Source organism: Tachyglossus aculeatus, chromosome 22 (genome assembly GCF_015852505.1).
Source record: "Tachyglossus aculeatus isolate mTacAcu1 chromosome 22, mTacAcu1.pri, whole genome shotgun sequence".
Classification (NCBI taxonomy): domain Eukaryota; kingdom Metazoa; phylum Chordata; class Mammalia; order Monotremata; family Tachyglossidae; genus Tachyglossus; species Tachyglossus aculeatus.
In genome coordinates, this window is record NC_052087.1 from 11547757 (window position 1) to 11562350 (window position 14594).

The following is a 14594-nucleotide window of genomic DNA, read 5'->3' on the forward strand; positions in this document are numbered from 1 at the left end:
TCACAGTCTTAATCTGTAATTTCCTATTACGGCCCAGCACACGCACTTCGTTCTTCTCATTTCTAGACTGTGAGCCAATTTGTACTGCCCAAGCGCTTAGTACAGTGCTCTGCACACAGTAAGCGCTCAATAAATACAATTGATTGATTGATTAATCTCCATTTTACAGATGAGGTCACTGAGGCCCAGAGAAGTGAAGTGACTTGCCCGAAGTCACACATATGTTTGTCCATATTTATTACTCCTTATTTATTTTATTTGTACATATTTATTCTATTTATTTTATTTGGTTAATATGTTTTGTTTTGTTGTCTGTCTCCCCCTTCTAGACTGGGAGCCCACTGTCGGGTAGGGACCGTCTCTATATGTTGCCAACTTATACTTCCCAAGAGCTTAGTACAGTGCTCTGCACACAGTAAGCGCTCAATAAATACGATTGAATGAATGAATGAATGAATTTGGCAGAGCCGGGATTCGAACCCATAACCCCTGACTCCAAAGCCCGTGCTCTTTCCACTGAGGCACGCTGCTTTTTTTAAAAAAAATGGCATTTATTAAGCGCATACTATGTGCTAAGCACTGGATCCCACGCTGCGAATGTGCTAAACGAAAAGATGTTACAGCACAGATTATATTTATCACCTTAATAAGTCCCCAAATATTCTAGAGCCGTTTCTGACTTTTCACCAGAACTCGCCAGTTGGAACCACTGCCGAAGGGCTTTAAAAATGCTGCCATCAATACGATTGATTGATTGATTGATTTATTAAGCGCTTGCTATGTGCACAGCACTGTTCTAAGCGCTGGGGAGGTCACAAGGTGATCGGGTTGTCCCACGGGGGGGCTCACAGTCTAAATCCCCATTTTACAGATGAGGTAACTGAGGCCCAGAGAAGTGAAGCGACTTGCCCAAAGTCACACAGCCGACAAGTAGCGGAGCCGGGATTGGAACCCATGACCTCCGGCTCCGCAGCCCATGCTCTTTCCACTGAGCCATGCTACTTCTCATGATTCCCATTTCATAATTAACATTTAAAAGGAATTGTTCGGAAGTATAAACATACCTTGGGGTGGATTTTTGGGGGAACGGAAGGGTCTTTAAAAGTTTAAATTTTCATTGCCTTTGACTCCTGAATCAGCTAAGGTTACAGATACCACAGATCGATTGGTGCACTTCTCAAATTATCATCATCATCATCAATCGTATTTATTGAGCGCTTACTATGTGCAGAGCACTGTACTAAGCGCTTGGGAAGTACAAATTGGCAACATATAGAGACAGTCCCGACCCAACAGTGGGCTCACAGTCTAAAAGGGGGAGACAGAGAACAAAACCAAACATACTAACAAAATAAAATAAATAGGATAGATATGTACAAGTAAAATAAATAAATAAATAAATAGAGTAATAAATATGTACAAACATATATACATATATACACGAAAATTATTAGTAATGTTCCAATGAAGGATGTATGTATGCATGCTCAGGATCATATCAAGTTGAAGCTTTATCTCATTAATGTTCATTGGTTATAGTTATAAAATGCAAATTTAGCTCACTGTATTCTTCCTAGTCTCCTAAAAGGTCACAAATATATCAAAAATACCGTTCTTAGCACTTTTAGAAAGGTCTTTTGAGGATTGATTATCACAGCAGTGAAAATGTTTATGGTTTTCCCTGATTTAGATTGAGGGAGATACTTTGTTCCATTTTAATGCACGTTGTCCTGCAGAGAAGCAGCGTGGCTCAGTGGAAAGACCACGGGCTTGGGAGCCAGAGGTCATGGGTTCGAATCCCGGCTCCGCCACGTGTCTGCTGTGTGACCTTGGGCAAGTCACTGAACCTCTCTGAGCCTCAGTTCCCTCATCTGTAAAATGGGGATTAAGACTGCGAGTCCCACGTGGGACAACCTGATCACCTTGAAGCCCCCCAGCGCTTAGAACAGTGCCTCGCACACTGTAAGTGCTTAACAAATGCCATCATTATTATTAACATTACTATTACTACCAGATTGTGCACGAATTGCTTATTACTACCCAAAATCAGATGTGTGGAGCAAAATATTGATTCTGGCCTCTGGACATCTTGTAGCAAACACTTTTGAGATTCTAAATGTGCCACAGAAATCAAAATTAAAGGTGAGCCATAAACAAATAACTTTGTTACATTTAGCACCCAGAATATGATAGTTGCCCTGAAAATGCACGCGTACCTTAAAATTTGAACATCCTGATGGAAAAAATTTCATAAAGGCAGGGACATAAGTATCGTGACCAACGACCATCAGGAAAATCACTTCATTTTCCCGAGGTAGACTTGCCCTTAGCATAGCTTGGTGGATTCTTTTGAAATTAAAACCCTTATATTCAAACAAGATCATAAAATTCATTCTTGGCACCCGTGGGAACTAGAATCAATCAGGGTTTTTTTGCCCAAATGCACAGATGATGCAGTCAGGAGGGCGAGCAGCAGAAATGTCGGAAAGGTCCTTTAGGGGAGACGTGTTTTTAGTAAGACTTTGAAAGTGCCCCCATCTTACCTCCTTCCCTTCCCCACAGCACCTGTATATATGTATATATGTTTGTACATATTTATTACTCTATTTATTTATTTTACCTGTACATATCTATTCTATTTATTTTATTTTGTTAGTATGTTTGGTTTTGTTCTCTGTCTCCCCCTTTTAGACTGTGAGCCCACTGTTGGGTAGGGTGTCTCTATATGTTGCCAACTTGGACTTCCCAAGCGCTTAGTACAGTGCTCTGCACACAGTAAGCGCTCAATAAATACGATTGATTGATTCATTGAGAGTAGAGGACATTCAGTCAGTCAGTCATTCACATTTATTGAGTGCTTACTGTCTGCAGAGAACTGAACTAAGCACTTGGAAAAGTACAATAAAACAGGATACAGACACATTCCCAGGGAACATGTCTCTCAACTCTGTTATATTTTACTCCCCCAAGCCCTTAGTACAGTGCTCTGCACACAATAATAATAATAATAATAATGACAATGATAATAATAATAGTATTTGTTTAGTGCTTACTATAATAATAATAATAATAATAATGGCATTTATTAAGCGCTTACTATGTGCAAAGCACTGTTCTAAGTGCTGGGGAGGTTACAAGGTGATCAAGTTGTCCCACGTGGAGCTCACAGTCTTAATCCCCATTTTCCAGATGAGGTAACTGAGGCCCAGAGAAGTTAAGTGACTTGCCCAAGGTCACACAGCTGGCAATTGGTGGAGCTGGGATTTGAACCCATGACCTTTGACTCCAAAGCCCGGGCTCTTTCCACTGAGCCACGCCGCTTCTCATACTATGTGCCAGGTACTGTATGTACTGAGCACTGGGGTGGGTACAAGGAAATCGGGTTGGACACAATCCCTGTCCCACATGGGGCTCACAATCTCAATCCCCATTTTACAGATGAGGTAACTGAGGCACAGAAAAGTAAAGTGACTGGCCCAAGGTCACACAGCAGACAAGTGGTGGCGCTGGGGTTAGAACGGTAATTGCTCAATAAATATGATTAATGGATTCATTCATTCAATCATTGAGTGCTTACTGTTTGCAGAGCACTGTACTAAGCGCTTGGGAAGTACAAGTTGGCAACATATAGAGACGGTCCCTGCCCAACAGCGGGCTCACAATCAAGAAGGGGGAGACAGATAACAAAATAAAACATATTAACAAAATAGATTGATTGCTGGATTGATTTGCCTCTCAACTATATAGAAGGAGGGAGTTTCAGGCTAGAAGGAGTATGTGGGTAAGGGGTTAGCCTCAAATCTCTGGAACGATGTATTTCCTCTCCCGAAGAATAATTTAACCATTTTGCTATCAAAGTTTTTTATGGATATTGGGCTGTTTCATCAACCGTTGTGTTTCCCCGCCCCTGCCACCCCCAACCATTGGCAGAAAGGGTGGTTGGAAGTGACGACTGGCAGAATGAATTGGAACTCCCTTCTAAATTCTCCATCTGTCAGTCGTTGAGCGTTGCCGCTCCCAGACTCCGAATGATATAGTTGATTTCACAGAAATGGCACTTCCAGGTGAAATTCATTTTCAAGAGTAAACTGATTCCCCAAGATGACTCAGTCGCGAGAGACCCAACTTGGAATTAGCCAGAAAGAGACAGTGAACCAAGTGGTTTGTGGCAGTCACCGGTTATGAAAACCTTCTGTTTTTATTTGTCATTTTCTTAATGCTCACTTAGAAATGCACACCCAAAAGGGCTCTTTTATAAACTGTAAACACATCACAGTGGTATTTGGAGATCTTTCAGACATTGTCTGTAAACAGAAGTTGCTTCAAAGCATATTCCAGATACTTTCTGGTGCAGAAATTTTAGATGCTTAATACATCCTTCAGCTGAAAGCCAATAATCTTTCACATTTTGCAGGGAAAAAATCATATTTGGTGTGTGATATATGTTATAAATGTTCACATTTTGTTGGATACATTAAAAAAAGCCTGCTGAGCCATCTTCCCAGGATAAATTTTCAGCAACTGCATCTTGATATCGGACAGGCCGTCCTATTTATTGAGTGCTCACTGTGCGCAGAGCACTGTACTAAACGCTTGGGAGAGTACAACACAACAATAGAACAGACACATTCCCTGCCCACAATGCCCTTATAGTCTACCCTGGTACCTGAATATGTGCTTCCATGAAATCCCAGTATGCCGCTACATCATACCAGACGGGATGTAACACAAGATTGCAAAACATAACATGACTTGGAGAATCAAGCGGCTAGGATTTGGGGGATATTTTTTCCATTTTTAAAAGTGATTAAAAGGCATACTTTTGAAAAAGAAAACTCCGCTTGGCCACTCGGAAACTGGTCAAATCCTATATTATTATACTACCTAGTTAACTTTATAGGGAACAAAGGAGTCATTTTGTTTGAAAAACGCAAGCCAGTGTATTTTAATGCTTGAATAGGTAGGATATATGCACGTTTGTTTGTTTTCTTCTGGTTCTGGCCCATCTCTGCCGGTTCCCAGCTCCCTTCCTCAACGGATAAAAATGTCCTTTCTCCTTTCCAGCGCGTATCGTGTTTTACAGAGGCTCTCAAAGAAGAATGGACGCATATGCAGAGGAACAAAAGATCAGAGGCACAGCCGCGCTCTACATGTGATGCTTTGCATTTCCCAGATGTAGCTGAGGAATGTAAGTCAATATAACACATCTCCGAAGTCCTACAATAGCTGGAGATGCCGAAACTTATTTTTCTTAACCGCAGCCTGAGCTTGACTTTTGAACAATTAGCTCTTTCAGATGTGCTCTGACACCCCCAAGGGTGTCCTAGGTTTCATGTTCTATATAGTACAGGTAATGAGTGAGTCATAAAACTTGAGAGAGGCATGTCCTTTGGTTTCCTTTGTGTGGGTAGCTAGAATATGCGGATAGGCGGCGGGGACAAAATGTTTTCTAATCCTATTCAATTGTCCTAATTTTTTTTAAAAAAAATTAATGTTTGAATAACAACAATGAAGTGTTCTGTGAAGTTCAAGAAGTACTCTCCTAGAACACTAGTTAGTAGTGGCAGATCAATCAATCAATCAATCAATCGTATTTATTGAGCGCTTACTGTGTGCAGAGCACTGTACTAAGCGCTTGGGAAGTACAAGTTGGCAACATATACAGTCCCTACCCAACGGTGGGCTCACAGTCTAAAAGGGGGAGACAGAGAACAAAACCAAACGTACTAACAAAATAAAATAAATAGAATGGATATGTACAAGTAAAATAAATAAATAAATAGAATAATAAATATGTACAAACATATACGTATGTATATATAGCAGATATATGTATATAATAAATGCCATATGTTATTATGTGTATATTATGTACTACATATATACATATGTATATATAGCAGATGTACTATATTTATCTCTTCCTAATTTTCTGGGCACATCATACCTTTCCTCTGTAGGATAATTCCCAACACGCTCAACAAATACGTTCCATGTGAATTTATCTTTTCTGTTGCTTTTTATACCTGAGTACCATGATGCTATTTCATAGTCCCCTCCCTCAACCATGGATGCCAGAGTGGCCCATATTTTATTTTAATTCTACTCATAAATTGCGTTTTTCACCACCCTAAGAGCGAGATGGTCATTTTGGCTGATTGTGTGACTGCTTCCTGTGCCTTTATTTCCCATCTGCGTCAATCAGTCAATCAATCAGTTGTATTTATTGAGCACTTACTGTATACAGAGCACCATACTAACCACTTGGGAGAGTACAATATAAGTGTTCCCTGCCCACAAGAAGCTTACATTCTAGAGGGAGTATTAGAGTTTGCCTCGTACCCTCCCCCGTGGAGATAATGATGGCATTTATTAAGCGCTTACTATGTGCAAAGCACTGTTCTAAGCACTGGGGAGGATACAAGGTGATCAGGTTGTCCCACGGGAGGCTCACAGTCTTCATCCCCGTTTTACAGATGAGGTAACTGAGGCTCAGAGAAGTGAAGTGACTTGCCCAAAGTCACACAGCTGACAAGTGGCGGAGCCGGGATTTGAACCCAAGACCTCTGACTCCCAAGCCCGGGCTCTTTCCACTGAGCCACTGCTTCTCTGGTAGATGCTGGTAAAGGAAAAAAGGAGATTCACAGAAAGAGATATTTAGCAAATTTGAGTGTTCATTGAGGTAACTGAGTGTTCACTGAGGGCATATTAATGGAACAGGGATCTAATCTCTTGTCAGATAAGCCTCCTTTACAATGGAAAAATCCATGAAGTGGGTGGGGGGGAAGCAACTGAATACTTTTCTCATCTGCTTTTCAGTAAACAATGAAATGTAAATATGGTTATACAATTTAAAAATTCAATAATTGGCTACTGGACTGAACTAAAAGGACTAAATTCACCATCATTCATGTTAAAGGGAAATGTTGTTTAGTTGTCCATCAACGCTAAAATAAAATAAAGCCCAGAGGAGTCTCATTGGAGTACGCCTGTAGCTTCTACTGCAGCCCCACCAGGCGCAGAATGGGACATAAAATAAATCAAAGTAATTTGGTTAAGTTGGCTTATATTTTCTTTCAATTCACAGAAGAATGGCTAGAATTCTAACTTATTTTTTGCCTGAATTTGTATCTGGGGGTCAAACTGCTGAATTTCAGATTGTTAAACAGCATGGGATAGTGAATAGAGCACGGGCCTGGGAGCTAAAAGGACCAAATTCTAATCCCGGCTCTGCCATTTGTCTGCTGTGTGACCTCGGGCAAGTCACTTAACTTCTCTGTGCCTCAGTTACCTCATCTGTGAAATGGGGATTAAGACTGTGAGCCCCACGTGGGGCAACCTAATTACCTTGTATCTACCCCAGCACTTAGAACAGGACTTGGAACACAGGAAACGCTTAGCAAGTACCATTATTATTATTATTATTATTACTTCAGAGACTGCACACAGCTTCCCAGAATTTGTAGTGAATTTCTAGGAGAATCAGTTTGAACTCCTTTCCCCGCAGATATTTGGTGTAAGAGATTGTATTTCATATCAGATGATTTTAATTTTAAACATATAAAATGTTTTAATTATTTGGGAAATGTTTTCAAAAATGTGTTCTTTGAACCAAAACCCTCTCCAGAGCTTAAATCTCAAAAGGTCAGCACAAAATTCAAAATCTGGGAAGTTTCTAAATTTGATCACACGCATCTCATTATTAGCTTAACGTCTTAGTCGTATTTTCAAATAACAAAGAGACTTAGCTTTCAGGATAGAAATGACTTCCAACTGCCAATCCTGAATACTCAGGTTTAATTGTTCAGATTTGGCTTGTGAAGTAAATTAACAAAGGAAAGCATCTGCTATAAATGTTAAAAGGCATGCCTGCTAGAATCGAAGGATAGGCCTGTCATCATTTAAACCCCTTTCAACTCGGCTGACATAATTCACATTACAACTCCACGATGATGGGTTTGTAGCTGCAGTCGTGACTCAGGAAAGCAATATGAGTCACTGTTGACTCTTCTCTTAAATCATTCTCCTTCCCCCTTATACTGTGAACTCCAGTGGGACAGGGACTGTACCAGAACGGGTTGCCTTATATCTACCCCAATGCTTGGCACAGTGCTTGACACATAATAAGTGCTTATCAAACACCAGAACTACCAGAACTTACCAAATATCAGAACCGATTTCCAAACAGATGAAGTCTCAATAAAGCATACATGCATTGGTTTGGTTTATATAGAAGGTTCCCCGCCATGCAGTGACTGCATTCTATCCCTGCTCATTAAACTTTTAAATCCTATATTTCGGCGAGTTACATGTGCAGGTGGATTTAATATGCTAAAATAACTTATGAAATATTTTCACAAAAGTTTATGAATGCCAGTTTGCTACATCTCCTCTAGGCAACTGAAGATCGGTTTAATTAGCTCCCAAGGAAAACCAGCTTTTCTCCATTTAAAGGTACACGGCTCTGGAGTTGATTCTCTTTAGTGCTCACCGGAGAGAGACAGAGTTCGGTGACCTTCAAGGGCCATCGTACTGACATTTCTCTTTAATTAGTTCTGTGACCGTGTCTTTGTTCAGTCAAGTAGTCTGTGTTTGAAAAGGGAGCAAATGCGTTTTTCACATATAAATGAACGCACAGTGGATATTTTGATACGCCAGGATGTAGTATTAATAAACTCAATGTGAACAGCTAATGAGTTTACTTGCAGAATGGAGTGTATTTTCCTAACACTCAATGTCCAGTGCTCCTTGACCATAGTTAGATATGCTAGGGTGTGGTTCTGGACTGCAAATCGAGTGTGGCAGCTTCGGCTAAATTGAGGATTGGTTGTGATATGATCAATCAATCAATCATATTTATTGAGCGCTTACTGTGTGCAGAGCACTGTACTAAGTGATTGGGAAGTACAAGTTGGCAACATATAGAGACGGTCCCGACCCAGCAGTGGGCTCACAGTCTAGAAGGGGGAGACAGAGAATAAAACCAAACATATTAACAAAATAAAATAAATAGAATAGATATGTACAAGTAAAATAAATAAATAGAGTAATAAATCCGTACAAACATATATACATATATACAGGTGCTGTGGGGAAGGGAAGGAGGTAAGACGGGGGGGATGGAGAGGGGGACGAGGGGGAGAGGAAGGAGGGGGCTCAGTCTGGGAAGGCTATGATGTGATGTGATGATGTGTCCACCTCCTTCCCTTCCCCACAGCACCTGTATATATGTTTGTACATATTTATTACTCTATTTATTTGTTTATTTTACTTGTACATATCTATTCTATTTATTTTATTTTGTTAGTATGTTTGGTTTTGTTCTCTGTCTCCCCCTTTTAGACTGTGAGCCCACTGTTGGGTAGGGACTGTCTCTATATGTTGCCAATTTGTACTTCCCAAGCGCTTAGTACAGTGCTCTGCACACAGTAAGCTCTCAATAAATACGACTGATGATGATGATGATGATGTGTCTCTATGTATCAACTCCATAAAAGGCACGGCTTTAAGTGTGTCACAGAACTAAAACCAGTAAGGATACTGAGCAGGTAAGCCCTATAATAATCACCCATAGTCAGACACACCCACAGTACTATAATAAAATTGAATGGTTTTTTTAAAAACTTTTTTTATCTGCTTAACTAGTTCAGTATGGTCTTTCCCCTCATTTAATCCGAGATAGTGGAGTTGTATGGTAACCTGAAATCCTTCCAGAAGATGGGAGAAAGGTAGTAAACCCCATGTGGTATTTAGCACTATCTGAACACCTGCCCTTTGACTGACTTCTGTTCACCAACCCTCTTATATAACCTTTGACTGCCCATCCAGTTCTCTAGAAACGTAACAATCTCTGATCTGGTGGACCAACATAAATTAGGACTTTATCGAAGCAAAGAAGGCAAGGCTGTTGAGGCCCTGAGCATTACATTTCTGCTGGGCTAAAAAAGTCGAAAGAGTCGGGTCAAAGAGAAGACACCAATTGTGTGGCGCAAGAGAACTCTTAGTCTGAACGTCTGACAAAGACATTAGGAACTCAGGAAAATAGAAATATCATTCCTCTAAGAGTCCCATGGATATTCACGTCCGTTATAGTTTTGGCGTGTAATAGAGTAAGGCGGCATCGTATTCATTTTTCTGTGGAATGGAAAATGTCACAAAATCCCACACAGTCAGTGACCAAATCAGGGACATGAATCTATTCTCTGTCTACTAGATGAAGGAGGTTTTCCCTGATTAATCTCTCAACTCCCCCCACAGACGCCCCAGCCCTGCAACTTCCATTTCTGCCTTTCTACCTCTAGATTGTAAGCTCACTGTGAGTAGGGAATGTGCCTACCAACTCAGTTGTATTGTACCATCCCAATCACTTAGTACAGTGAGCACACAATAGATACCACTATTGTACCATAGTATTGTATTGTATTGTATTGTATTGTACCCATAGTATTGGGTATTGTACCATCCCAAGCACACAGTAAGCACTCAATAGATACCACTAATTGATTTCATGCCACATAAGCACTAAGTCCAGCTGGTACTTACGTACATATCTTTCTACTCCTTTCTGCAATCTAGTGTATCAATTTATCTATTGTAGTGTCCACTAAATTCTAAACTCTTTGAGGGCAGGGATCATGTGTATTAATTCTGTTGTATTCTTCCAAGTGCTTAGTTCAATGGTCTGCACATAGTAGGTGCTCAATAAATGCTATTCACTGATTGACCATTATTGAGCAATCGTGAATGAATGAATGAATGAATGAATTGAGCGCTTACTGTGTGCAGAGCACTGTACTAAGTGCTTGGGATGTCCAAGTTGGCAACATATAGAGATGGTCCCTACCCAACAACGGACTCAAAGTCTAGAAGGGGGAGACAGAGAACAAAACATATTAACAAAATAAAATAAATAGAATATGTACAAGTAAAATAAATAAATAGAGTAATAAATACATACAAAGATATATACACATATACAGGTATACAGGCATTAGACTTTATTACTGCTATTGAAGAAAAGATGTTCTTTGGGAATCCTCTTCACCGGTGATTTCTAAAAGGGCGGGAAGACATCTCCAGGATGCATGCTAAACTGATTTGGTGATGGGGAGTTGGTGTTCAGATACTTTCTGGGTCTCTCTTACTTAATAATAATAATGATGATGGCATTTGTTAAGCGCTTACTATGTGCAAAGCACTGTTCTAAGCGCTGGGGAGGTTATAAGGTGATCAGGTTGTCTCATGGGGGGCTCACAGTCTGAATCCCCATTTTACAGATGAGGTAACTGAGGGCCAGAGAAGTTAATTGATTTACTTGGGTAATTGTCACTTGTCACTTGGTAATTTTCACTTGTCACTTGTCACAGTGTTGATTTTCACTTGGGTAATTGTCACACAGCTGAAAAGTGGCGGAGCCGGGATTTGAACCCATGACCTCTGACTCCAAAGCCCGTGCTCTTTCCACTGAGCCACACTGCTTCTCTATTCTATTCTATTCTATGAATATTCTATTCATATTTCTTTGTTTCATCTCCTTCATCTTCACAAGAAATCAGCTTATGGTTCTTGCCTGTACCAACTCCCACACTCCTGCCCCTTTGCCAAAGCAATTCGTAAATTCTCCCTAATCGTGTCTTTCATTTACTTCTTCACTTGGCAAAGTGAAGCCTTCAATCAAGCCTTCCCTGATTAATTCGCAATACCCCAGTCACATCAACCCTACAGCACTCTCAGCTCTTATATAAATCACTCCTATCCTTCACTTGGCAAAGACTAACAAATCAATGCGAAATGGCCATGTGTTGTAATTTCAATTTGATGTTGATTCCATAACCAATTATGGAATAGACATGAGTAGTCTACTTTCTCCAACCCGGTGCGGGCGGGACTATCTGTCAGAATGATATCGTGGTGATTTGTTTAAAAGGCAAACTTTCACATTAACCTTTTACCCCATCTCATCCAAAGGCAGGGTTATTTTTTTCTGCTTTTTAAAATATAGAATAGCCCTATTGTTGGGGGTCTAATTAACTCTTCCTCTTCCTACCGCGGCCCATCTGGAAACACGCTCCCTACCTAGCTGCGCGAGGCTGGCAATCCGACTCATTGCTTTTCAATAACACTCTCTTCCCTATTCAATTAATCAATACATGGACTAAAGTGAGGAGAACATTTGGGTCATTAAGCAAAGTAGCCACAAATAAAGACAGCATATTGCTGCACTGGGATTTACTAGGCTTTTCACCTTATGTACCAAATAAATGCAGTGAAGTCTGATTTAGGAAAGATTGTGTGGGAGAATTGAGAAGTGAAAAATATAAAGCTACTATAATCTGCTCCGGGGAGCTAGAGAAAAACAGAATTAGGTCTGGGGACGAAAATGTGGAAATCTACTGAGAGAGGTAGCATGGCCTAGTGAAAAGAGCTTTGGCCTGGGAGTAAGAGGACCTGGGTTCAAATTCTACTCCATCACATATCTGCTCTGTGACTTTGAACAAGTCACTTAACTTCTCTGTACCTTAGTTACCTCCTCTGCAATACGAGGTCTTACTTAGACTGTGAAACCCATGTGGGACATGGTTATCATATATCTACCCTCGTGCTTAGTACAGTGTTTGGCATGCAGTAAGTGCTTAACAAATACTTAGAAAGCAGCGTGGCTCAGTGGAAAGAGCCCGGGCTTTGGAATCAGAGGTCATGGGTTCAAATCTCGGTTCCACCACTATTTAGCTGTGTGACTTTGGGCCAGTCTCTGTGCCTCAGTTACCTCATCTGTAAAATAAGAATTAAAACTATGAGCCCCCCGTGGGACAACCTGATCACCTTGTAACCTCCCCAGTGCTTAGAACAGTGCTTTGCACATAGTAAGCGCTTAATAAATGCCATTAAACAAAAACCAAATAATTCTTGAGTATTTTTAAAACGGTGAATTAGTTACAAGCTGCTTTACTCAGGTCTCTACCCTGTAGAGATGACATTCATTCAGTTGTATTTATTGAGCACTTTCTGGGTGCAAAGTACTGTGCTAAGCACTTTTACCTCATCTCATCCAAAGGCAGGTATTTTTTCTGCTTTTAAAATATAGAATAGCCCCATTGTTGGGGGTCTAATTAGCTCTTCCTCTTTCTACCGCAGCCCATCTGGAAACACGCTCCCTACCTAGCTGTGCGAGGCTGGCAGTCTGACTCATTGCTTTTCAGTAACACTCTCTTCCCTATTCAATTAATCAATACATGTACTAAAGTGAGGAGAACACTTGGGTCATTAAGCAAAGTGGCCACAAATAAAGATAATATATTGTAAAGTACTGTATATAATATATATATATATATGTATATATTACTATATATATTATAAAGTACTGTTCTAAACACTTGGGAGAGTACAATATAAAAAGAAACAGACACATTCCCCTGCCCACAACGGTTGTGTGGTTGTGTTTCCGAGGTTCACCTACTTCCTTGGCCGTTGCCTCACGATGCCCAGCTTATGGAGATGCTGTGACAAGACAAGTAGACTCATCTCTAAATTGGTGGATAATGAAAATTGAGACTCATCATTATTATAGTTATGATGGTATTTATTAAGCGCCTACTATGTGTCAAACACTGTTCTAAGCACTAGGGTAGATTGATCAGTCAATCACACTGAATGATTGATCTACCCCGGTAGGTACAAGCAGATACAAGTTAACCATCGTTATTTAAGAAATTAAAAAAGGTCCTCCCTAAGATTATAAGCTTCTTAAGGGCATTGTTTTCTCCTTTCTGATTCCTCTGTACGTTGTGCGTTGTCATTTTCTTTTGTAGAATCTGGTGCTCATAACCCTCTCTGCCTTGAGAAAATAACATGAGTTCTGTTGCCAGATTGTAGGGCGCCTTCATCATTAGAAGCATCATCATGTACATATCTATTCTATTTATTTTATTTTGTTAGTATGTTTGGTTTTGTTCTCTGTCTCCCCCTTTTAGACTGTCAGCCCACTGTTGGGTAGGGACTGTCTCTATATGTTGCCAATTTGTACTTCCCGAGCGCTTAGTACAGTGCTCTGCACATAGTAAGCGCTCAATAAATACGATTGATAAATACGATTGATGATGATCCATCATCAACCTCATGTTTTGGGTGCTTACTGTGTGTGAAGCACTGGACACAACATATCTGTGTGTGAAGCACTGGACACAACTGGACACGTCATATTTATTGATTTGCTTACTGTGTGCAGAGCACTGTACTGAGCGCTTGAGAGTACAAGCGCTTTGCTTGTACTTCCCAAGTGCTTAGTACACTGCTCTGCACACAGTAAGCGCTCAATAAATACAATTGAATAGTAAGTGCTTAATGAATGCCATCATTATTATTATTATTATTATAAACAGACACATTCCCTGCCCACAACAAGCTTACTGTCTAGAGAGGGCGAGACAGACATTAATATAAAATAATAAATTACAGATATTCATTCATTCATTCATTCATTCAATCGTATTTATTGGGCGCTTACTGTGTGCAGAGCGCTGTACTAAGCGCTTGGGAAGTACATGTTGGCAACATATAGAGACAGTTCCTACCCAACAGTGGGCTCACAGTCTAAG